The following is a 25,462-nucleotide window of genomic DNA, read 5'->3' on the forward strand; positions in this document are numbered from 1 at the left end:
ATAGTCTAAGGTACTATTACACTTTTGTGGTAGTAGGTGAATCAGCCCTCCTTCAAGGATATATGAGTAAGGGGAGATAATCCAGAATGGTACCTATGGGAAAAAAAAAGAACTTCAACTGAAAGAAAAAAAATTAACATCTTACTCAATAGTAGCAGAAGAGCATGCTTTTAGAAATGATTTGCTTAGTGTTCTAGAAATAAATTGTAGATCTCCTGTGCCTTGTCCTGCCAAGGGAAGTTTTCACAGGTACTTTCTGAAGCAGCAGATGGATGATTAAATTGGAAAAGACACTGAAATTAAGAAGTTAAGGAAAATAGAGCCAGATGATGTAATTCTATAGCAAAATATAAAACAGAATCAAAAGAAGAAAAAAAAAATAGAGTTCATACTGCAAAAAATCAGTCAAGTAGAGAATAAGCTGAACAATTTTTTCTTTTTCTAAATAACTTTTTGTTCAAAGAAGAAACAAAAACTTATTTTTTTTAATGAAAACTTTAAAAGAAAGGATTCCTGAAAAACAGGTAATTAATACAGGACATCCTGAAATGCATGAACTGTAGTCAAATTATAACCACAGCCTTAAAATCTTTTACAACACAAGATAGAATAAAAATAAATGACATAAGCATTCTAACCCAATAGTTTAGGAAAATAAAACAAAACAAACTTAAGCAAAGTAATTAATAAGAGAATTAAGAACAAAAACATATATAGTAGGTTCAATGAATAAATCCAAGAGGTTTTTTTTTTTAAAGAATTTATTTGAGAGAGAGGGAGGGAGTACCAGCGAGGGGAGGGGCAGAGGGAGAAACAGACTTCTCACTGAGCAGGGAGCCCGAGGAGGGGCTCCATCCCAGGACCCTGGGATCATGACCTGAGTTCCCAGGCATCCCCCAAGAGTAGATTCTTTGAGAAGGAATGCAGTGGACAGAAAAATCACTAAAACGATAAGAAAAAAAAAAAACACACAAACGAATGTAGACAGAGGTGCTATAAATACAGATATAGAGAATATTAAAAAATAAAATGCTATATAGCTTTTTAAAAAGATTTTGTTTACTTATTTAAGAGAGAGAAAGAGCACAAGTGGGGAAAGGGTCAGAGGGAGAAACAGACTCCCCGCTGAGCAGGGAGCCCGATGCGGGACTCGATCCCAGGACTCCAGGATCATGACCTGAGCCGAAGGCAGTCGCCCAGCCGAGCCACCCCGGCGCCCCTGCTATACACTTTCAGTGAACAAATTAGAAAACCTAGATAGATAGAATGGTGGTATAGGGAAATATACACTGCTAAAATAAGCTCAAAAAAATATAATGCCTAAATAAGTTTATACCTTTGGACTATAATCTTTAAACTTTTCAAATTATTATCTGGCAATTAGGCCCAGAGCCCAAATGTTCTCACAAACACTCTTTCAATTTCCCAAGAAATATGTAACTCTAATGCTATTTAAAATTTAAAAAGCACAGGGAAAGAGATTACTAGAGATCTCTCTATAAATAAATTATTGTGAATAACTGAGAGCACTTTTTTCTCTCAACTATATACCTGATATTACATGGTTTCTGTATTTTTAGGCAATAATAGCCCATTATTCATTTGAATATTTATTAAGTACCTGGTATGTCTGAAGGATTCAAGATTCTTGTCCCTGAGGAAGAGAGATTCTTGAAACATCATAAGGAAATAGTGTGATTAGTTTTTCACTAGATTTTTATAAACATGCTTTGCAGACATAGAAAAGAAAGGGTCTAAATTTGCTTCAAGGAGTTGGGGATGACTTCACAGAGGTTGTGTATTTCTTACTACAATTAAAACTTACTCAAATCTTGCCTAAGACATTTCCTCAACATCCTCAATCATGGCTCTGATGTCTTTGGTATTCCCTACTGCTTGGAAGCATCACTACTGCAATTAAGAGTTCAGTAGGTGTGTTTCCCAGAGCCAGGCACTCCTTTCTGTGTGATGAAATGTGCTAATAAATACATACAAAGACCTTTCTCTGACACAAAGCACACTCAATCCCCAACTGTTTACAGTATTGTTTAGGATTTTAAAGTTAGAAACAAGATTATTTTCCAGTAAATCCATAATTTAAAACCCTCTCTGACCACATCCTTTTCCAACTATCTTCGAACCCAGTTTGGTGCTTTGTGTATTATGTAGGCCAAATATGAGTTTATATGGTGTAAGAATGGAATTCTTAATATAGCATAATCAAATGGCACACTTTTATTTTCCTCCCAAATCTTATATAAAATGTTTCAAAGTAACCAACTTGATATTGATAGACAGCACTTTCCCAACGCACTTCCTCATTCAGTAAATCAATGATAATCATTATTCATCTGCCAGGCACTTATTAATTACCCACCATGTTCCAAGCACAGTGTTAGGGATCATAATAAGGATAAAAGAGAAGTCCAAGTACTTCAGGAGCTCAAATTCCATCAGGTCATTTTCAGTTTATGTGGATGACTACACAATTCAAATGTTTTCATTGATATTTCTTATAACATTTAAAAATATTTGTCCAGGTAACCAGTTATATTTGATACCTTTATTTACCGGTATTCTGCTTTGTTCCAGAAAATGTTTGCATTTACTAAATTTTCATTTTGCCTGCTATAGTTAACAGTCACTCCATTTCTTCACCATGAAATCTTTTTGGGCTAAATGGGTGATGGGTATTAAGGAGAGCACTTGTTATGATGAAATTGGGTGTTGTAAGTGATAAATCACTAAATTCTACTCCTGAAACCAATATTACCCTATATGTTAACCAACTACAATGTAAATAAAAAATTGATACAAAAAATATTTATGGTGCTAATGTAGTACCCACTCTTTTGTTGTCAGTAATCCTGTTATAAAACTATGGAACCTAAAGGGCAGTACTTTCTTTTTAATAAATTACAAGTAATGAAGGAAAAAAAAGAAAGAAACACCCAAACTTCATTATAAAAAGTAAGTAGAAATATGGTTCAAAATAAAGGCTTAATGTGGCCATGCTGATTGATTAAAGTTATGTTACTAAACAAGGTGTCATTCAGAGGAGGACACAAAAATCCATTGCCTTTAAGGAATACAGAATTTCAGAGAAGAAAAACAATCACTAAGATATCAGAACCATGGGTAATTAGAAAAGTGTTTCCTTTAATAATTTCTTTAATAACAATGCATGTTTATGAAAAAGATTAAAAAGAAACTATGAATTACAGACTTTTTAAGATAGATGTTATATGGAGCTGTGGGTGAAAAGCTACCTATGTATGCATTCAGAGGATCTGAGAGGCAGACCCACTAGCACCAGTAATTCACCACCCCATCCTGAAGCAGTCACCTTACCTCTCAGAAGACTCAGGTTTCTCAAAGGCAAGGATGGGGAAAAACAGAATTAATTTGATTTTCATATTACTTTCAGCATCATCTATCCATTAAGTAAGATTAATGCATGTTATTTATCCACAGATTTTGCAAATCGTCTGTAATAATAAAGTCTGAAGAGGTGTGTGTGTGTGTGTGTGTGTGTACGCGCGCACGCATACAGGCGCGCACGTGTACACTCATTCATTTCCCTGGGAACCAGTTCATTGGACATATATCTTTGTTCACAATATGTCAAGGACTGAAGCTGGGGGACAGGTGTTATCTCAGGAAATATGCAGCAATTTTCATGGTCACACAAATCTGGAGGGCAGGAGTTGGTAATGTACAGATTTTGGATGAAGGTGTCCTGTTAATAATACCTTATTTAACTATATTGGCAGGAATTCAACTCTATCCCCAACTTGGAGGTGACCTTCTATTGCTTTATACTTTGCTTCATGTAATCCATGATTAGTAGTCCTGAAACCCCCTCAGTAAAATTAAACTTTTTTTTAAAAAGCTCATATATAAGCAATACCTCCATTTACTAAAGTGCCTAGTTTAAATGTTATCAACTGATAATTTTATTTACAGAAGCTACTGAGCACTGAAATGGGAACAGAAATTAGCATAGCAACAATGCCCACATTATTTATCATTTTTAAATCCTTTTTTTTGCCTTACCTCTGTTGTCTTGCTTATTATGAATGCATGAAAATATACTTACACTTTCCATAAAATTTTTAAGAAATCCCTTGCATTAAACAAGAGAGCAAATAATGTAAGTCTGAATCACTTCAATAGGAAAAGATTTCTTCTCCATTAAGTATTTGGGAAAAATGGGGCCTCTTCTGAAGAAGTGATTTTGTTTTAAAGGGCAATTCATCCAACTTTTTAAAATACATCAGATGTAATGTTTCCAAAGTAAACTCTTGATTTGCAAGTACTTAAATGATTCAGCTGAATAGCTTAATTTAAAGGGAATTCTTACCAATCTTCCAGGGGTAGAAGGATTCAGCAACAGGTCTTTCAATCACAGTATTATCAAGGGTCTTAAGACATAATTATCTCATGAACATAAAAGACAACAAAAGCACTCCAGTGAAGTCAACCTTCTTTCTCATTTTGGTTAAGAGTACGACCTAGTTGTTTAAAAAATGTGTGTGTGTGTGTGTGTGTGTGTGTGTGTGTGTGTGTGTGTGTGTGTGTGTATTCATATCAGGCAAACAAGAAGCAGTGTTTTCAGACAGGGAGGAAAATGAAAAAACAGTTAAAAAGTAGAAGGGAGTAAATGAGAATTAAGTAAAAAGGTAATTAGATAGTGGTTGAGTGAACATACAAAGAATAGGGAGTTAATATTTTTTATACATAAATATACCTTTTCCTATGTTGACAAAACAAAACTCTTGAAGGAATTTTCCCAAATAGAAATAATGGATGAACTGAGGCTTAGAGAAACAGTCGTGGAAGTTTAAAGCTTATATACATCAGTTCTAATGTTCTCTAAAAACAAATCACAGTTCTTCATATCAATGCCAGTTGTGCTTATTATGTCATTCTGACCCTCATATTCTAATGTGACTTAGACCAAACATTCTCAGGTTTCTATGATTTATCAGGTATATTACCTGCTATTCCTAATAAATTGGTTATATGAAAAATAAGGTGAAAAATGCATTATCTGCACAACCAATGGAACATCTCTAAGTAAAGGCAAAAGGAACCACACATTCAGAACTCAGAAAATTGCTTCAACATCTTCAAACCTACTTTCTAGTACATCCTTAGGTTCATGATTCATCACTGTGTCCAACTCACTGAACAAATTCCTTAAAATGACTCCAGTAAGGCCTTGCCAATTCCATATCTGCCCCTTGTTTAGGGACAGAGGACATGGTGGGGTGGGGTGGGGTGCGCAGAGCATATCACATCCTTCTCCAGCTGCCTCCAGTCTGTGGGAGCCATCTATTATGTTGCTGGTTATAAATGTAAAGCTGACTTTTAGAGTTTTAAAAGTATGATGTTATATCAAGAAAGTAGATCCTTTTTTCCTATTAAGTAAGAAATCTGATGCCTCCATTTTCCAGAGGAGAAAGTTAAAAATAGAGAAGATGAAGGATATAATAAGAGTTCTTCTAAATTTTAGCTAAGATTTTAATTAAAAACGTATGACATGTTCTCTCAATCATTATCCACTTAAAAAAAAAGAAATTATATCAACTTAAATCAGTAATAAAAAAGAAGTCATCTTTACAAAATTTATAGAGGAAATGAGAAAGAAAGAGAACCTGTGTTTATAAACAATACATGGAATGGAAATAGATTTTCATAAATTTGTGTAGGCTTAAAAGAGGAACTAAAAATAACAAAATGGAATTTAATAAATTGTTAGAATCTTCCACACTGATTTCGACAATCACAGTAGCAAATAAAGGTGGAAGAGATCTTGTTTATCAGCTGCTTGTATGGGGGGGGGGAGTATGCTGCCACTGGAGTGTGAAAAGCGGTGTGTACTCGCAGGCAAGGACGCAAGTGTGGTCCAGGACTCGAGTGACAGATGTGCAGTGTCCAGACAACTACAGGGGAGCCCCAGGTGATCTGAGAGTGTCTAAAATACCGAATACCACAGTTTAATATTTAAGGGACTTTTGTATGAAAAAGGGATCCAACATTCTTTAGTAAATGCGGATTGTAACTCAGCATGACACTGAACCAGGAGGACTTCCTAAAAATGTGCTAAATCAGTGCGTGGACCATTATCAGAAGAACCCAATCAGGTGCTAGACTAGTCCTTTCTAGGAAGGCAATAAAGAAGATTCCTCCATGGCATGAAAGGAAATAATCATTTTCTTTGAGCTTTTAAAAATATAACTTTTCTCTGTGATTTTGTAATATTACAAAATTTGCAATTATAAAATTACAAATTTAGTAAATATTTTGAGTCTCATAAATTTAGTCAATTCCTTTATCTCCTGGCCACTTCTCTTCCCCTTCTGCCCTTTTAAACTTGCCTCGATAAAGATTTGAAAGTAGGCATTTTATGATAAATTCCAGTTGTATGACCCGTGTTAATGAAGAGAAGTATCTTCTACATCATTAATAAAAGCTAGTTTTTGAAAAACATTTTGATATTAAGTTATCTTCCATTCTCTAGGATGATAATCCCATTACTCAATCAAAAACTATTAAATACTTACTATGTGCTAGGCATTCATTCAGATATGCTTTACTACCTTGCTACTCTAGGAAAACTTGCTAGTAGAATGAACATTAAAGTAATCTCAATTTTTAAAATGTCTAAAAGAATGACCCACCTTGAGAAGGCAGAACTTTTGAAAATGAGCAGGGGACAACTAAAGCACAAATTAAACAAAGAAAACTTACTATATTATACCTTAAGAAAGTATGAAACTGAACAAGAGAAATAAAACCTTTTTGAGACCACCTGGTTTTATACTTTGAATAAATATGACAAAAGGCTATACATTTTTTTTGTTCTTAGTGAAATACATTTAATAAGTCCAAGTGTTCAATTCTGCATTTTATTTTTTAATTTTTATTGTTATGTTAATCACCATACATTACATCATTAGTTTCTGATGTAGTGTTCCATGATTCATTGTTGGTGTATAACACCCAGTGCTCCATGCAGAACATGCCCTCTTTAATACCCATCACCTGGCTAACCCATCCCCCCACCCCTCTCCCCTCTAGAACCCTGTTTGTTTCTCAGAGTCCATCGTCTCTCATGGTTCGTCTCTCCCACCGATTTTCCCCCCTTTCATTCTTCCCCTCCTGCTAGCTTCTTCTTTTTTTTTTTTTTAACATATATGTATTGTTTGTTTCAGAGGTACAGATCTGTGATTCAACTCTGCATTTTAATTGAGAAGTTTATTTACTCTCTTCTATGAATTCTCATAATCTAGAAAACCTATGGATTCTAATAATCACTTTACTATTTGGTTAGGGAACCTGGAGCTCAGAAATCTTTCCAAAAATGCTCTCTAGAGTTCTAGCATATTGATTTAGCCCGGCAACCTTGCATACATTCCCAGCTATGTCCTCTTAATACCACAAAGCACCCAGACAACAATGCCAAACATATGGCCTCCCAAAGAGCTTATGTTCTGAAGTACACTGACCACTTTTCTCCTCCTCCCTCCCTGAGACTAAAAAAACAGAACAAAACAAAAATGGCCTGAGAAGAAAATCTATCATCAACTGAAATTTTTGGAATTTTCAAAACATTTTCCGAATTCATGTTTCACTAAACGAAGTCTTGAGTGTATTTATTCATGAAAATTATCATCCAGTAGACATTAAATATCATATCTCTTCAAATCTCTCTTCCTATAGTGAAGCATTTATGTTCATCAATACTACTGGAATTAGAACACTGAATACATCCCCAAAGTCTCCCAAAATAGCCAACAAAAGCACAAATCCCAATGGCAATAAATTTAATTTGGGTAGGATACTGCAGGAAAAAAAAAATATTTCAGGTAGCAAATGTTACTTATACAAGTGTTAGTTACAACTGAGTATGTGTGGGGTTCAAGTTCTGAAATAATGTTAACTTTGTATATGATATTGCTATTGGATTCAAGTTGGAACTTGAAGTTCCAACTACTCACCTTCCACAGTTCCTTACCCCCCCATCCTCCAAAGGGGCAGGTGTTGTATTTATTTTAATAGGGGATTAGAGAGGACAAAGGAAAAAAAATAAAAGATATGAAAAAGGTCACAAAGTGAATTGTTTTAAAGAGTGTGATGGAGCACCTACTATGTAACCAGATGCTGTGCAAGATATTAGGAATAAGAAGATAAGACACAGCCTTTGTCCTAGGGATTTGAGTTTATAGAGAAACAGGCACAAGAGACTACAGTAAGTGTGGGGTTTGAGGAACATGAGTGCCACAGATACAAGGCTTTGCTGATGAGAAACCTGAGTTGGGTCTTTATTGAAAAGGCAGAGGAGAGAAACAGCCAGTACAAAGGCTTGAATGTGTGAAATATAATGTTAGGTTCAAGACCTATAAACAGTAAGGAATAATTACCTCATGGAATCTGAAGGACGGTAGGGTGACCTGGAGGTTGAAGAGTAATTAAGAGCCAGATAGGGCTACAAAACCATTGTAGGTCAATGGTTTTCCAAACTGAGTACTTTAGATATCAATGGTTCACAGAGCTGTTCAAGCCACACTGGTTAAAGAGGGGTTAGCAGGTGACCCTAAGAGTCCCAAAATTGCATCTATTCCTGCATTGACCAGATGAATTCCATTTTAACTGTAAAAACTTTGTGGGGCAGGGAGGAGGAAGCTTCTATTGCTTTAGCAAAGTTTAACAATGGGTAACCATTAAAGGGTATTAAGAAGGAGAATACATGGTTAGATTTGCATTTAAGAATAAGCACACTGGGACACTTTAAACTGACCATCAGGAAAAAGAAAAGAATAGCAGAGGGAACAATTAAAAAATAATTAATTCATGGAAAAACTGAGAAAATTCTGAAGAGAAGTAATATGGATCAGCTGGATTTGAGGGTATGAGTGGAAAAGAAAATTAGAAGTTCTTGCCCAATGAGTTCAATATTCTAAGTAAAGTAGGAAGCAAGCTGGCTAGAAGGATTTAAGGAAGCATGTAAGTGTGCACATGTGTAAGTATGGAGGAGGATTCAAGATCTTGAGAAGATGGCCAAGGTTTTTTTCCTTAAAGTCTCTCTAAGACTCCTAGCAAAATTCAAGGACTGTACATGCCTTTTAAGAATTACAAAAGTGCAATACACATATACAACTTTAACTATATGGTCACAGATTATCCAAGAAACCCATTAATTATTCTCCCAATCTTCTCAACATTAAAAAAGCCAAGATAACACACTACAGTAATCGCTGCCCTGGCCCCCCTTGGTTTCGCTTTCTGCAGTTTTGGTTATCCGTGGTCATCTACCATCCAGAATCTTTCTGACACATGGTCAGAAGGTGCTATGTCACACTGCCTATGCCATTCACCTCACTTCATTTCATCATGTAGGCATTTTATCTTCTCACATCATTACAAAAAAAAAAGAGGTATTTTGAGGGAGAGGAGAGGGAAAGGGGGCACATTCATGTAACTTTTATTACAGTATATTGTTATAATTGTTCTATTTTTAGAACAATTGTTGTTAACCTCTTCCTGTGTCTATAAATTAAACTTTATCACAGGTATGTATATATGGGAAAAAACAAGAGTATATATAGGGTTTGGTACTATCCACAGTTTCAGGCATCAACTGAGCATCTTGGAACATCCCTCCTCCCCACTCCCCCATAAGGGGAGACTACATTGACTGCATTATTTCACATTTTGAGAAAACGCTTTGGTCAGATTAACATCTGTAAAGATGGGTAAACATTTCTAATGTCCTCATTTGCACTGCAACTTTCTTTCAGAATACAAAGTGTTTTCACCAAGACTTTCATTTCTGCTTAAAATATCCTATGAGATAAATGGAGACAACTGATACTTCACCCTTTGATGGGAAACTGAAACAAGAATAGTGAAAATAACTTTCATAGTGTGTAGTCTATTTTAGCATGGCTTACTTGTTCTAAACTCATAGTACAGGTCACATGTGGACAGGCATTAATGCAAAAAAAAAAAATGCTACAGTACTATTTGTGAATTCAGGGATTGCCAAAGCTCTCAGTAGAATCCCATGAGAATGTCAATAGTCTTCTATAATTCAGTCTCTTGGGACATAGAGACAATGAGACCAATCTGGGCCTTAAAATATACACAAGATACAGCTTTCATACAGTTCAGCCATGACTTGTATCATAATGTGGCATGTTTAATGGAGAGAGTAAAGAAACATAAAGAAAGATTGTAGCACTATTGTAAATAAAAAAGTAAACATTTTCCTCTTTTAAATACACTTCTGCACATTGCTAGATAATTACATTTAAGAAAACATTTAGTAACAGATGGGTTGGAGAATAATAGTTTGAAGAGCACTGCCTTAGATGATCTCTAGGATCTATTTTTGTTTTAAAGTTCTGTGACTCAAAGGATAAATCAATTGGGTTTGTTAGAATAATGATGATGGACTTCAGTTCATAAGGCTGGTCTGCAAAGAAAGGACATTTGGAGTCTTCATTTTAAAGACTACGTGGTGATTTAAATTTGAGATAAGAAAAGCCATTTTTCTTCCAAAAGATAAACAGGAAAAAATAACAATATTAGAAATAACTGTTCTGTCTCAAACTACTGAGGAAATAGAATGATGACTTATTTTTTAATCAGGATACATCAACAATGACCATAGGTGGGAGAAAATGACTAAGGCAAGAAGAGTGAAGCTTGTAAATGAGTAAGGTCCGTTTCATGAGGAAGGGTGAGAATATCCATAATAATTAGAAGAATGGCTACAAGAGAGTTAATGGGCAAATCCAAACCTTCTAACTCTTTTCTCCACAAACAAGACAGCAAAATAGAAATCACTAACACTTCTTACAGATGACATAGAGAGGTAGTAGGTCTCAATAAGGACACTTACTGAAGGGCTAGTCCAGGTTTTGCCAATAGCTAATGACATGACCTTTAGGAAGTCATGTATTATGTCTGGGTACCCTTTAACCTGCCATAAAATTAGCCAACTGGACCAAGGTGATGTCTAATGGCCCATTTTTGAGCAATACTTTTATGATTCCCTGGTGTAAAAATGTAACATTTTGATAGGCATATTCTCATACAATTTTTGCACTAGGTTAATATTTAGATTTCAATGCACAGTGAAAAATTTCTCTTAGCAACTCAATTCAGCCTGTCAAACATTGCATGAACTTTATCCTTAGTAGTCTTAAGGATACCTACCCTAGATTGTGTCACCTCCTTCACCATAAGTTCAAACTCACAATATGCCCCTACTTCTCTATTTCCTTTAATGCCAACACTTAATTGGTCATTTAAAACCTGAAGAGAAAACTTTGATTCTTCTTATCCTCTATTTGCAATTAGTGATCAAATCCTCAGGATTTTCCCTATCAAATCTACCTTCCTTTTTCAGTCTTACCTCTAATATCATAATCCATGTTCTCAGCCTCACTCCTGAATCACTCAACCACTTCCTCCATCTCCATACTCTCCTAAACTTGTCAAAATAAATAGTATTGCTAATGACCTGGATGCATCTGGTTACTCACCTGCTTCCACTGCTCCTCAGTATTTGTATGATGGCATGTAATCACCTTTAGCCTGGCCTAAGAGCTTTACAAAATTTGGCCTCACCTGCTTTTCTATCTTCGCTCCCACCACGTGCCATCCCTATGCAAGGTAGCCTCTCTTTGCCTCCCCCATCATCCTCTGTCTCGCCCACCTGCCCTCAACACCAACATCCTTATTTCACTCCATCTCATGCTGTTTCTCTTCCACTTCTCCATTAGGATGTCATTCCCTGTTTGTTTTGTTGTTGTTGTTGTTGTTGTTTTTATGGCTGAAAGTGTGAAGGCTATGGAACTGTGATATACAAAAATAACTTTAATTAGAACTTTTTCTTTCAGTGTGATGGAGGTACAACTGACCAACAAAGCTGTAAGATATTTAAAGTGCACAAGGTGATGATCTGCTATACATATAAATCATGAAAGGATTCCCCCCCATCAAGTTAATGAACATATTAATCACCTCACATGTTTACCACTCTTTGTGTGTGTGAGAACGCTTCCACTCTCTTAGCAAATTCCCATTATACAATATGGTGTTATCAACTATAGACACCATGTTACACATTTGATTGTCAGACCTTATTCCTCTTATAACTGAAAGTCTATACTCTTTTGCTGACTATGCAATTTCTTCCTATCCTTCAAATCCAGGCCACCATCTGCCACCTTCCTTTGCGAAGTCCTCCTCTAACTGTTTTAGTCTGGAGGGACCTTGCTATTCCTTGAGCTTCCAAAGTTCTTATCTGTATCACTTATTTGGGTGTATGTGTACATATTTACAGATGGTAGATGATTTAGCTGTATAAGATCCTCTGATTCTGTTTGGATCATTCTGTGAAAACTTTTTACTACTCTAGGTCTTTGTGGTATTCTCCCCTACCTGTTCTTCCCCATATGACTTTATGGTCTATTTATATACTTTTTTTTAGGTTTTTACTCAAAATTAATCTTCTCATGAGGTCTTTCTTGACTACTCCATCTTTAATTACTACCTCACCATCCCCCCAATTTTCTTTTACTGTCTTAAATTTCTTATGCTTAGCACTTCTTGGTATTTAATGCACTATACATTTTTATTTATTTATCTTGTTTATATCTGTCCGCCACTCTAGATTCTAAGCCAAACAAGTACAGGGACTTTCATCTTTCTGCTCAGTAAGGCACCCTGGTTCCTAAAGAGCGCCTGGTGCTTGATAGGAACTCAGGAAATACTCTTTGATTGCATTTATTATTTAAAAACTGAAAGCAACATTAATAATAGTAATAATAAACAAATACTAATATGATTTTGAATTTAATTGTGCCAGGCCCTGTACATATTATCCATACATGTACATATATCCATATATGTATATAATCCCATTATTGTTATTTATGACCTATTTTCCTCCTTGCCAGATAAAACAAGACTTGAAGAGGTTAAATAATTTCCCTAAGAACACAAAGCTAATAAATATTATTAAAAATAAGTCCTAGGTTTATTTATCACTAAATTTCTAAATATCTCCTAGGCTGAGCTTATCCAACTGTAAAAAGCTAAATACAAAATAATACTGTTTTTCGGATATGAAGGAAGAACTCCTCTGGGAGTTACTTGTGAAATCAATCTCTCTCTCTCTCTCACAAATAGCTAATACTTTAATTTCTCCTTTTCTTAGTAATTTCTCTTACATTTTCCCCCAAACTTTGCACTTCCTTCCTTACCTACACTTCATCTCCAAGAAGAGAAAAATTCTAATGTTATTGTAAAACTTCCATTTTAAAAATGCATCTCATTTCTCATATAAAGGTCAAATATAGAATGAGTAGCCACAGTCCTCACAGTGAGAGGTAAAGCATCCATTACGGGAGGAGGGGAAAAGCAAAGAATGCTTTATTCATAATTACCTAAGATTTTCCAGCCCAGCCTTAGAGGGGAAAGAGGAAGTCTATTTTCAGTGACAATGAATACTCTAAAAATATTAGCATGCAAGGGGAAAATTTTCATTCTGAGAGTTAGTAGTGCTGAGTTCTCTTTCCCTTACAGAGTGATTTAAAATTCCCAGGGTAGAGAGGTAATCTAGGCAGACGTAGTTGCCTTATGTCTGGAAAATGGCAACATCTAGGAATCATGGGAGTTTAATTGAGGACACAATGGGAAGGATTTCTCAGCACCAGGTCAGTCTCTAAGAAGTATCAAGTGGCAGAGTAGATACTTATATCCTCAGGCATCTAGAGTGAGGGCAGAGATTACAGCTACATGGGCCTTTTAGAAGATTTGTTATGCTGAATGCATAAACAAGATTCAGTGAAACTGAAGCTGAACTACCTGCTAAGAGTTACAGAAGGAAAAAAAAAAAACAACACTCATTCTTCTTCTTTTTTTAATGTAACCTCCATTTTCTTTCCAACGATGCCCCCATAATTTTAACTGACTGAAAGTACGGGCAAAGGTATACATGGAATTCATTCTGGTGTCCATCTTGAATATTTTGGAAAAAATATCAGTTACCAGTTCCCCATTTCTGTTCATCTATATAAATGTTAATGGTCTGATAAATAACCCTTAGGTTGGGACACCTACTAGCCTGTCAGTGAAGAGCATTCAGAACAAATTGATCTTTATTAATATCAACTGTAGATGAAAAAAGTACTTGGTATCTCCCTGTCAGTACCTCTATTTATATTTTCAGAAAAATCATGTGAAAAAATTACATAGGCTTTCCTGAAATTGGTCATTGTATACTTTAGTTCCCTGATGGTTCTATGGGGCCAAATTATCATGAAAACTGGCTGCCTAGGTTCAGGAGGTGCTCACTTTTCTGATCAGCAAATAACCACAAATAATCACTTTTTTTTTCATCCTCAACAAATAAGACAAAGTGACCACAAGTGAGGTAATAATGGAGAGGAGAAATACTGTGACAAGTGGTTACAGATATCACATTTTTCCATGCTTATAGTTATATTTGCATGGCTCTTAATCTTTTTTAAAAAAATTCAAAGACATTTGAGAATCTGATGAAAACCTTCCTTTTCTCCAGAAAACAATGTAGATACAAAACCATCCATCCATACAGGTTAGCACAAAACTCCAGGACATTCACAGCTCTTAAAATCTAACCCATGTGTCCTAAGCATAGATAATTAAGATATTTGAGAGAGTACAGAATAATTTCGAGTTGAAAGTTAGAAGAGAGATTGACCGTTAAATTAGGAATAAATTTCTACTTCTCAGAAACCAAGCACCAACTGTACCCAAATTCTTACCAGCAGCTTTATCCCTTACTGCTACTCCTGGATCATGGCCTGTTGGCTGCTGCTGAGCCCATCTCCTGCTTCCAAGTGTGGTAACTCAACAGGAGCAAGGGCAAGTAGACAATCTTGAGAGGGTTTGATGATGATGTTGGCTAGCCTGGAAAAGACACAGAGTTTGAATATTTTTAAGTTAGCAAAAAGGAACAAGATATACATCTGGTATGAAAACTATCATATAAAGTTTAAAGGTTATAGATGCCCATAATTTGATATGTCCAACTAGACCACTGGCTGTTAAAAAATTCAGGGTTGGAGGATCATTCTCAAAGCAATGAAAACTCCCAAATGCACCATAATACAATACTAATATTTGTAGAGAAAACTTTGCAATGCCCAAAGTATCTCTGCCTAATCAGCAATCCTCATATCTTGACTGTGATTATCAGTTAGTCTTGGGACCCACTGGGTTATATTACTTCATCTGTTGAATCCAGTGGTTCTCAGCCTTGGTTGTAACAGTATCAACTGGGCGGGATGCTGGGGGCTAATGCTCAGAGATTCTGATTTGTTGGGCTAAAAATGAAGCCTTATTCCCCAAGTAATTCTAGGGTGCAGCCAGGATTGAGAATCATTAATTTAAGGCCTTGTACTTGTTGAGATGCAGCACTAACTTAACTTATAAATAGCAAATGTTTATTCAGAATATACTATATCAAGGCAATGTACTAAGTGTGATGGTAAAGGTAGAACATTGTAACATGTGGTCCCTGTGCTCAGGGACTTTAATTTAGTTCAAGAGATTGAATACAAATTTTAATCTGATCACCTAACAAGACACATACTTTTTAATTATTATTATTATTGTTTAATTCCCATTCTGCTGACCCTTCTTAGTACAGCAATCACTATACATGCAATTAAGATGGGTCCACTTGAAAATGCTTCTTAACCACCAAACTGAACAAGGCAGATAATACATTTGATATGCTAGCAGACTGCAGAGTTTGGTCAGCCTCAGTCAGTACTTTCAAAAATTACATTAGAATAAGATACAACCATCTCCCATTTCTCATTTGTGTTACTCCTGAAATCTCCTATGGGTCCACAACACATTTCTATGCCTAGACTTTGCTTCGGAAGTTTACGCTGATTATTGTTCAATGATTCATTAATTGCATATAACACCCAGCGCTCATCACCACACATGCCCTCCGTAATACCCATCACCTAGTTACCGGGTTACCTCATTTCCCCACCCCCCTTCTGTGACCCTCAGTTTGGTTCCCAGAGTCCAGAGTCTCTCATGGTTTGTCTCCCTCTCTGATTTCTTCCCATTCAGTTTCCCTCCCTTCCCCTGTGGTCCTCCATGCTATTCTTTATGATCCACATATGAGTGAAACCATATGATAATTATCTTTCTCTGCTTGACTTATTACACTTAGCATAATCCCCTCCAGTTCCATCCATGATAAGACACATATTTTTAAAAATATAACCAAAGTAAGGCTTCATTAGTCAAAGATGTAGTGAGAATCTTGGGTGCTCCAAAAGTAGAGATGACCATGAACTGAAATGAGGGAGAAAGCTAAATGCATGAAGAAAGTCTTCTGAGTTCTAAGGGCAGGCTGAAAGTCAGAGAAAGACAGGAACAGGGAGAGAGCATTTTCAAAGACATAGCTGTTAGAATATGTGCAGCAAACTGAGGGAGACTAAACAGCCCATTCTGACTGACGGATTTCTGTAAAGGGAGCATTACAAGAATTTGGAGAGGCAGATTTGAGCTAGAATGTACAGCCTAGTGATAAATGGCTAAAGAAGTTAGGTCATTTTCTATAATATCTGGAAATAGTACCTGGAATAGTATTGAGAGATGTTGAATGCTCATGTCCCAAGGGGTCTTAGTAAATTTACTGGGTTCTTAGTAAATGCCAGACACTGTGCTTGATGCATTACATATGTTATCTCATTTAACACAAACATCTGGTTAGGTAGTTATTGTTATCCCTACTTTACAGAGTAAGGGAGGTCACTTAATTTTCTCAAAATTCCACGGCTAGAAATAGTAAGCCAAGACCAGACAACATGCTGTTTCTTTAGAACACAGCATTACAAGAGTTATATATTAACACTTAGGGTTTTTAAAAATTGAGATATAATTCACATTCCATAAAATTATTTTAAGTATTTAATTCTGTGGGTTTCAGCCAAAAAGTTGTGCCATTGCACAAAAGTTGTGTTATTGTCACTATCAAATTCCAGAACAATTTAATCACTCCCAAAATAAATCCATTAGCCAATTGGAGTCAGGCCTCATTCATCCCTCCTCCAGCTAATCACCCTTCTATTTCTTTGTCTTTGCTCATTCTGGATATTTCAAATTAATGAAATCATGCAAAATTTGACTTTTTTTTTTGTCTAGTTTCTTTCATGTAGCATAGTGTTTTCAAGGTTCATATATGTTTTATTGTGAATCAGTACTTCATTCCTTTTTATGGCAAAGTAATATTTCACTGTATAGATATACCATACTTTATTCATGATGGATATTTGGGTTATTTCTACTTTTTAGCTATTATAAATAATGCTGCTATCAACACTCATTTACAACTCTTTTTATATTGTGATAAAATATATGCAACAAAAATTTAGCATTTTAACCATATTTTAAATGTATAGCTCTATGCATTAAGCAGTCTTATTGTTGGGCAATCATCATCACCACCCATATTTAGAAATTTTTTATCTTCCCAAACTCAAACTCTATCCCCATTAATCAATAACTCCCCAATCTCCCCTCTCCCAAGCCCCTGGTAAATACAACTCTATTTTCAGTCTCTATGAATCTGACAATTCTAGGTACCTCATATAAGCAGAATCATATAATATCTGTCCTTTTGTGACTGGCTTATTTCACTTAGCCTAACGTCTTCAAGATCTGTCCATGTTGTAGCACACATCAGAATTTCCTCCCTTTTAAAGGCTGAATAGTATTCCATTACACGTATATACCACATTTTGTTTGTCTATTCATCTGTTGCATCGCTTCAACCTTTAGACTATTGTGAATAATGCTGCTATGAACATGGCATTCACTGTTTTTAAGTTTTGTGTGGACATACCTTTTTAATTCTCTAGGGAGTGGAATTGCTGAGTCACATGATAATTCTATACTTACCCTTTCAAGGAACTGCTAAATTGTTCTGCAAAGTGAATGGCTGTGTCATTTTACATTCCCATCAGCGATGTATGAGTGTTCCAATTTTTCTTCATCCTCACCAATACTTGTTATTGCCTGACTTTTTTTTTTTTAAAAAGCCATTCTCCCAGTTATGGAGTAGTAGAAGATTTAGCTGTTCTAAATTATTACATACAAGATATTGGCTTATTGCAGTAGTTCAGATATAAAGTGATAAGTCTGAACAAGAGGGTGGCAGAGGAAATAAAATGTTCAAGCAGGGAAATATTACTGATTGGGAAAGGAGTGGATATTAGTAGCATTGTAGATATAGGGAGAAAAAGAAAGACTCGATTATAGAAGTAAAACTTTGAGCTTGGCTGCAAAGAAAAATAATGGTATTAATCAGAGATAATTCTAGAAAAAAATCTGAAGCGACAAAATAAATTGTTGCCATGATGTATTTGAGAACCAATGTAATCCAAATAATTAATTATCAGATAGGAGGTCAGGGTTGGAGACAATAAAATATCTTGTGTTTTTAGAAAGGGTCAAAGAGGCATTGGTAAGACTAGAAGAGAGCCACTGTCTGTACATGTTTAGATTCCTTAAAGCTGGGTTTACTTATGGACCAAACACTGAGGAATACAGAGCGACAGAACTATGTATTTGCCTTCCTGTTTTCTGTTTAAAATACTAATACAAAACTTAAATAGTAAAATAATATATTCTTTACACTCAGAGTTTTATCAGAACTTGAGCTGTAAGTCCCTTGAGGGGACTTACCAGATTTTTATGTATACTTTGAGGCATTCAGGACAGCAGTGCCCTTGGTTCAGAATGGTGTGAGCAGGCTTAGTGGTATTGCCCTCTAAGGGCTGGCACAAGATCAAGAGGCCGACAGAAATGAATGTCGCTACAAGCAGTTATCTGGTTGGCTGGAAACCAGCTGGCAAACTCTCAAGGAGAACATGAAGTTCCAGTTTTCTATGCCCCAAACAGCCCCCTTAAAAAATAAAAAAACAAAAAACAAAAAACCAACAATTAGAATGTACACCCATAAGAGACCTCAAGTCTATTGTTACAATACAGTTCCTTAATGGTCAACGATTCTGGCTTTGTTCAGTTTTGGAAAATTTCCAAAATAGTAACATTCAGAAATCAATGCAGTGATGACTCACATACTTGGTTACCTGTTCTGAAAGAAAAATTTAGTACTACTTAGGATGCTGTGGTAAATATTCTCAAAGAAAATGCAACACTGTCAGTCAGCTTACACAGAGTTTTCCCTCTGACCTAATACACTGAGATTATACAAAAAAAAAAAAAAAAAAAAAAAATCACCCAGAAGGCAAAACAGAATAAACACGAAGGGTTACTGCTGAAGAAAGAGGTTAAAATAAGAGCTATAGAGAAAAAAAATCTGAGGGAAAGCCAATGAATACATTTAAATGTTCTCACTCCCACACACATATCTACATTTTTAATTGAATGAAATAAACCTCAAGGTCAAAGTTGGAATCTTGCTAAGGATAATGTGGTTCCAAGACAGATTTTTCTTTGTTTCCTAAATTAAAGTCTATTCTGGTATATTTAATCTTCATCAACTACTCACTGTGTTTTTAAAAGATAGTATCTACTTTCTATATTTTCCAGAACGTAGATGAAAAAACAATGACAATAAAAATTGCTACAATTTATTAATGCACGCTTAGTCATTTAACCTTCAAACTACTCTCACATTCCCAGTCTTGTCCCTTAGGACACACTTTGTAGGTGGCAGGCCTCTGGAGCCTGTGCGGTTACCGACCATGCTTCACAACATTACCAGCTTGTAAGAGATTCAATGGAGAAAACATTTCATTTTGGTGAAAGGTAAACTATTCTCTTTTTCAAACCCTAGAAGCAGATATTTTATCTCAAAATCAAAATAAAACTTTTCTCTGTAAACCAGTTACTCTACCTATAAACAAGTATATATCAATATAGGCTGTGCATCCTGCATAGAAATCTTTCTCTGGGGCCTTAAATACATTCTCCTCTCAATCACTGATCAGAAGTCATTAATGCTTTCATCACAAACTATGTTTATCCTGCTGGATCCAGTCCTTCCTTTCCTTTTTGTGCTACTTGTCCATCCTCCTTGTATGTCTCTTCAAAGCTTCCAGCAATAGGTGCTTCCTTCTGTTGTGATGCTGCCTCAGCTGCTTCTCTGCTCTATGTGATCCTCCTCCAGGTCTAAATGGGGTCAGACTGGAGTTCACTGAACAGCAGGTTACTGACCTCAGCAGGATATGCCCATAAAATGGTTTTCCTCCTCCCTCCCCCCTCCCCATAGCCACTCCCATACACTTTTTCTGCAAGTAAATGATTCCAACTGTATGGTGCCCAAAGGGAAGTGCTATTTCAGAATGTCAGCTTCTTGGCAGCAACGGCTATTCTATTAATGCTTTTAAAAAATCACTACAGCAGTTAAAATTCTAAGAAGAAAACTAAAGGAAGTCCTCATGCATATTTACTCCCTGCACTTCCTAACAGAGACAAAGTGGTGACTCCAAGGAAAAATTCAGTAAGCATTTACGGAACAAATTCCACTAAGCTAAAAACAAATATACACCCAACAAGGTTGTTTCTAATCAACAGTCTTTATAGAACTAAAACTGCCAAACAAAGTTGAAGTATAGGCAGCAGTTGGAAATTGTTTGGCACAGCATTTCCACTGCACAAAAAATTATTTAAGAATCAAACACAGGAATGTAGAGGGACAGGTATAAATTCACTTGGCATTCTATGTACATTATCAGATCAATTTATATACCTTCCAGAAACAAACAAAAAGTTATGATGGAATCAATAATTTTAAAAACCAAGATGGAGAACCCACATTAGAAAAAACACTGAATAAAAATCAGAAAAAAAAACCATACAAATTCTTACATCTGAAATTAAAACATTTCTATGATATTCTGATACTTGCTAATACTTGACCTCTTTGGTCCGAGAACAGGCTATTATAAACTAATAGAGGTGTGCCCAATATCTTAATTCTAAAAAGCCAGCAGAAGATATGGTTTATTCTTCATCCACTAAAACAGGAAATACAATTTTCTGTAACAGAATTGCCATTCCTAGTGTCCAAGCATTTGGGGGATTCTGTCTAGAAATTCCATGTAGTGGAAGAGAGGAAAGAGGTAAAGAAAAGAGTGTGTACTTATTTAATGGTTCATCTGTCATTTCCTTTTTTCTTTACACAAGGGACTTTGGGAATTGGCAACTGTATTTATATGGTTCGCTGCAGGACAATAATTCTACTGGGAGCTGGGTATTAAGCTGAATCTCAAAAGAAACTTCTCTCCTGTAACTCTCACAAACCCATAAATAAGCTAAGGAAGTAGGCAGGTGGAAGATACAACCAAAGTATAGATCCATCTCAGGCTCTAATTCTGACATTAATTCTCCATAACTTCATGATCTTGAGCCAGTCACTTAAGGAAACTGAGGACTAGAGAAGGCTATAAAATATTAAATTGTATTATCTCTGTTCCAAATCAGGTTTGGGCTTTATGATTCTATGGCTTAGATACTATTAATTTGATAAGGGTGGAACAAATACAAATATAAAAAAAGGGTAATTGCAAAAATGAATAAGGTGTAAAAATGAGCAAAATTATATTGGTAGAATTATCCCAATTTAAAAACACTTACATTAAAACTTTATAATAAATACTTCTTAAATTGTAATATGTAACTCCAAAGAAATTTTTGCATGTACATTCTATTCTAAGATATACAATGTATATTCTATTCCTTTAGATTTGGGAATTTCATGTTATAAATTAACATAATGAAGTTTTCAAAGTAATGAAGCTACTACCATGGTTCATTTAGAGTCAATTGCTAATTACATCCATTTATAACAGCCATAGATTGAGGATCAATAACTTGGTAGACTGTAAGTGCTTTTTAAAAAACTGTTTCAAATCTACAGCATTAACCTAGATACTTTTTCAATGAGTCCATTCTCCTTACTCTTTAGGAAAATTATTACATGTATACTAACTCCATCTTCCTATTTCTTTAGGACAGATGGGAAGTAAAAGAATAAATTTTTAAATCATTAATTATGATATAAATTATTCAAAAGCCCAAAGAATATCTTCATGTAAAAATGCTTTATGTCTTATGGGCTACATGAGTTAAGGTTTAAAGCCATTACATTAATAACATCAATACAAACAGCAAAGGATCAATGAGACAAATTCTAATGCTTGATGAGTTGGTAAGCTGTATAAAATAAGATTTTTATAGTATATATAAAATTGCCAACATTTGATTTTTTACTATTTGTAAAAAGCAATATTATTTCAGTTATAATACTGTCTACATTTTGCATTCTAAAAGTTTAAACAAGGAAATTTCATTAAATTTTATTTCTAATAAAAAGGCAAAGAAAGGAGAATGAAGAATTCCACAAATTTCCCAAAGGTTCTAATTTTATTCTGTTCCTTAAAGTGGAATATTACATTGAAAAGATTTCAGAACATATAGGAAAACTCTGAAGGTATGCTTACCAGGACCATTAAAAGCAAATTATGCATTTTGCAAAACTGGTGTCAGGAAGACGATATAAAAAACTTCTATCATAAGATATTCTTAAAAACAGTTTAGTAAACATCAAGTTAAGACAAATAAATGATGATTCTCTTGCCATGGACATGAGCGGTAACAAAAATATTTAACAGTTGACATGTCAAAATATGGGTCATAGGGCTGGAGGAGGGTCTAGAGGCCACCTACAGGCCATATATTACTATTTTAGTTACAAGATTGTGGGGAGGTCCAGGGAGTCATGCAGAGGGAGCCACAGTATCTTAGGGAAGAATTCTCTGGCTACCTTCGAAAAATTTCAGTAAACATCAGCTATAGCCGCACTCATGTATACCTGCTGCATATCAGCTCTGGCTGTTCGTGTAATTCTCAAATACAGATTTAAAAAGCATTAAGCAATTGTTTAAGTCTTTGAAAATCTACTACTTGTTACTAGAGAAAATGTTAACTATTAATTTTGGCAGTAGCTAGCAAGCAACATCATGAGGGAAGTTCAGGGGAAGGAATGAAAACTTAAAGATGAAAGATGTTTTTTTTTAATTTTCAAAATGAAACGAAAATTGTAAAAATATTTTATGACATTATTTAAATTATTTAAAAATGAAAATACGAGGTTAGACCTTCAAATAATGACCAAGATGACAGAATTTAAATATATTTCTCCCTAAACAAATAAGACCTTTAGAATAAAAAGCTATAATCACACCTAAGACTGGAGAATCATATAAATGGATGAGAAATCCAAATAGGTATTTAAATAATAAAATTTTGACACAGCAGTTTTTTACCAAATTATCGTGTTCATAATAAGTTGGATGTTCATGTTTTAAATTTCCTGAAGTTGGTGTTCAACTATTGCTATTTAGTAGTTGATCTCTTAGGAACAAACAAAATCATAATGTGGAAGAAATAGCAGCATAATTAAAAAACATCTGCTGCAATGTTACAGAGATGTAGGGGGTGGTCTATAAGGAACTGCACATTTAGAAAATGTTTTAAATCATTTTTTATTCGATAGATCTCCTAGGTGGAATACGTCAATATAAAGAACAGGAATTTGTTGTTGTTTATTGTCCTCTTTTTGAGAGGGATTAAAATCACCTAGCAACCTCTGTGTTGTAGAAACCAAAATAGAATAGTTGGTTGTCTACTACCAGTTCATCTAAAACAGAAGAGTGCAAGCAAGTAGAAAAGCACCGTGCGACACTACAGTGCTCTGACACACATTTTTCATCACATGACAAGGTAAAAGTCATCAAGAAATTCCCAGGGAAAAAACCTCCTATAAAAGCATATTAAGTCTAATTAAATTGAGAGCTTACAAATCTTGACCACACAGACAAGAGATACACACTCCAAAAAATAACAAAAGACTTAACTTAACCAAAGAGTATAGAGATCATAGCTTATAGAGGGGACTCAATAATGGAAACTTTGTTAAGGGCTTTAAAATATTCTAGGTAGAAACAGATATGGGCATTATAATAATTTATAGAAGATTTTATTTTTGAACTTACTTTTATAGAGGCAAACAAGGAATGATTATTAAAGTAGAACAGGACATAGGGGAAGCAACCTTAACACAGAATAATAAATATGAGGATCTGAATTATAAAGATTGATAAGGGGACAATATCAATTAGAATGTGAAATGCTGTTTGTGATAATGGAACAGAATGAGGTAAATGATAGAGCGTATTAACATTTCAGAAAGTTTTTTTGAGTGTCATATTCCAGAGTACAGGAAATAAGCTCTGCAATAAACATAACTTAGCTCCCTAGTAAAACAAAGAAACTATGTATTTTAAAAGAGCTTAATAATTATAGGACATGTGTGCATATATTTTGTATTTATCAATCTATAAGAGTAGAAAAAAAAAGCAGGTATGTCAAAATCTGTATTTTCCTTTATGTATTAATGATGGAGGTTTTGGAATGTGGGGCACCATTTTTAGATACTGAAAGAATAAAATCACCATTTTTAAATCATCACTGAGCAAAGTGGAGTTTGGGGAAAAAAAGAGCCACGACTTAGCCTTCAGAGAAAAATGTCTGGGACAAGCCCTTTGTGCCGAGTTGACACAGGTCCACAGGCCACGAAAATCACTATTGAATGTCTTGATTGTTCATTGGTTCTGAGTAGATGAGAAGGTAAACGAAAACTGGAACATCTAACTCCTTATACTTGGACATGTGAGTGTCATTTCTAAGAAGGGTCAATTGTCAGCTGTCCAGAAGGGCACAACTACTCTAACCTCCAAGAATGAACCAGTAAAAGAAGAGAAGGGAAACAAATGAACAACCATACATAGACGCATGTTATTTTAGCTCAGTGGCCATTAAAAACCAGATAATGCTGCATGCTAAAAACTGCTCTCCTTCGAACCATGAGAGACTATGGACTCTGAGAAACAAACTGAGGGTGCTAGAGGGGAGGGGGGGTGGGGGGATGGGTTAGCCTGGTGATGGGTATTAAAAGGGGCATCATGAAGCACTGGGTGTTATATGCAAACAATGAATCATGGAACACCACATCAAAAACTAATGATGTAATGTATGATGATTAATATAATAATAATAATAAAAATAACATAGACAAAAAAAAATAGCCATTAAAAAACCTTGTGAGAAGGTGAGTAATACTGCAGAGCCTAAATAGTGGGGATAAACTTTATCAGGTCTCACTAGGAATGCAGCTGCTTTACACTGCAGACAGTCTTATAGTGGGATGTCAATCTTCCCTCCAGCAAGTGCCAATGAAATGACTTAACACTCCAGGTTTACGCCAGGTCAGTGTACACAGGTCATGTCCAGAGCCATGAATGAAGTCATGCTTTATCAGAAAGCAGGTCAGAGGTGACAG

The 25,462-nt window shown here is 35.3% G+C and overlaps 1 protein-coding gene across 1 annotated transcript in view; it reads right to left on the minus strand.

The window, feature by feature from the left end:
- TET2 (tet methylcytosine dioxygenase 2) overlaps positions 1 to 25,462 on the minus strand; it is a 136,458-nt gene that overhangs the window by 83,278 nt on the left and 27,718 nt on the right. Inside the window, exon 2 of the mRNA XM_028121251.2 lies at positions 14,829 to 14,973. The gene's annotated coding sequence lies outside the window, so the exon portion shown is untranslated. The remainder of the gene's footprint in view (positions 1 to 14,828; positions 14,974 to 25,462) is intronic.

The sequence above is a fragment of the Eumetopias jubatus genome, unplaced genomic scaffold (genome assembly GCF_037043125.1).
Source record: "Eumetopias jubatus isolate StellerSeaLion01/CBP00866 unplaced genomic scaffold, mEumJub1_p1.0 scaffold_2, whole genome shotgun sequence".
NCBI lineage: Eukaryota > Metazoa > Chordata > Mammalia > Carnivora > Otariidae > Eumetopias > Eumetopias jubatus.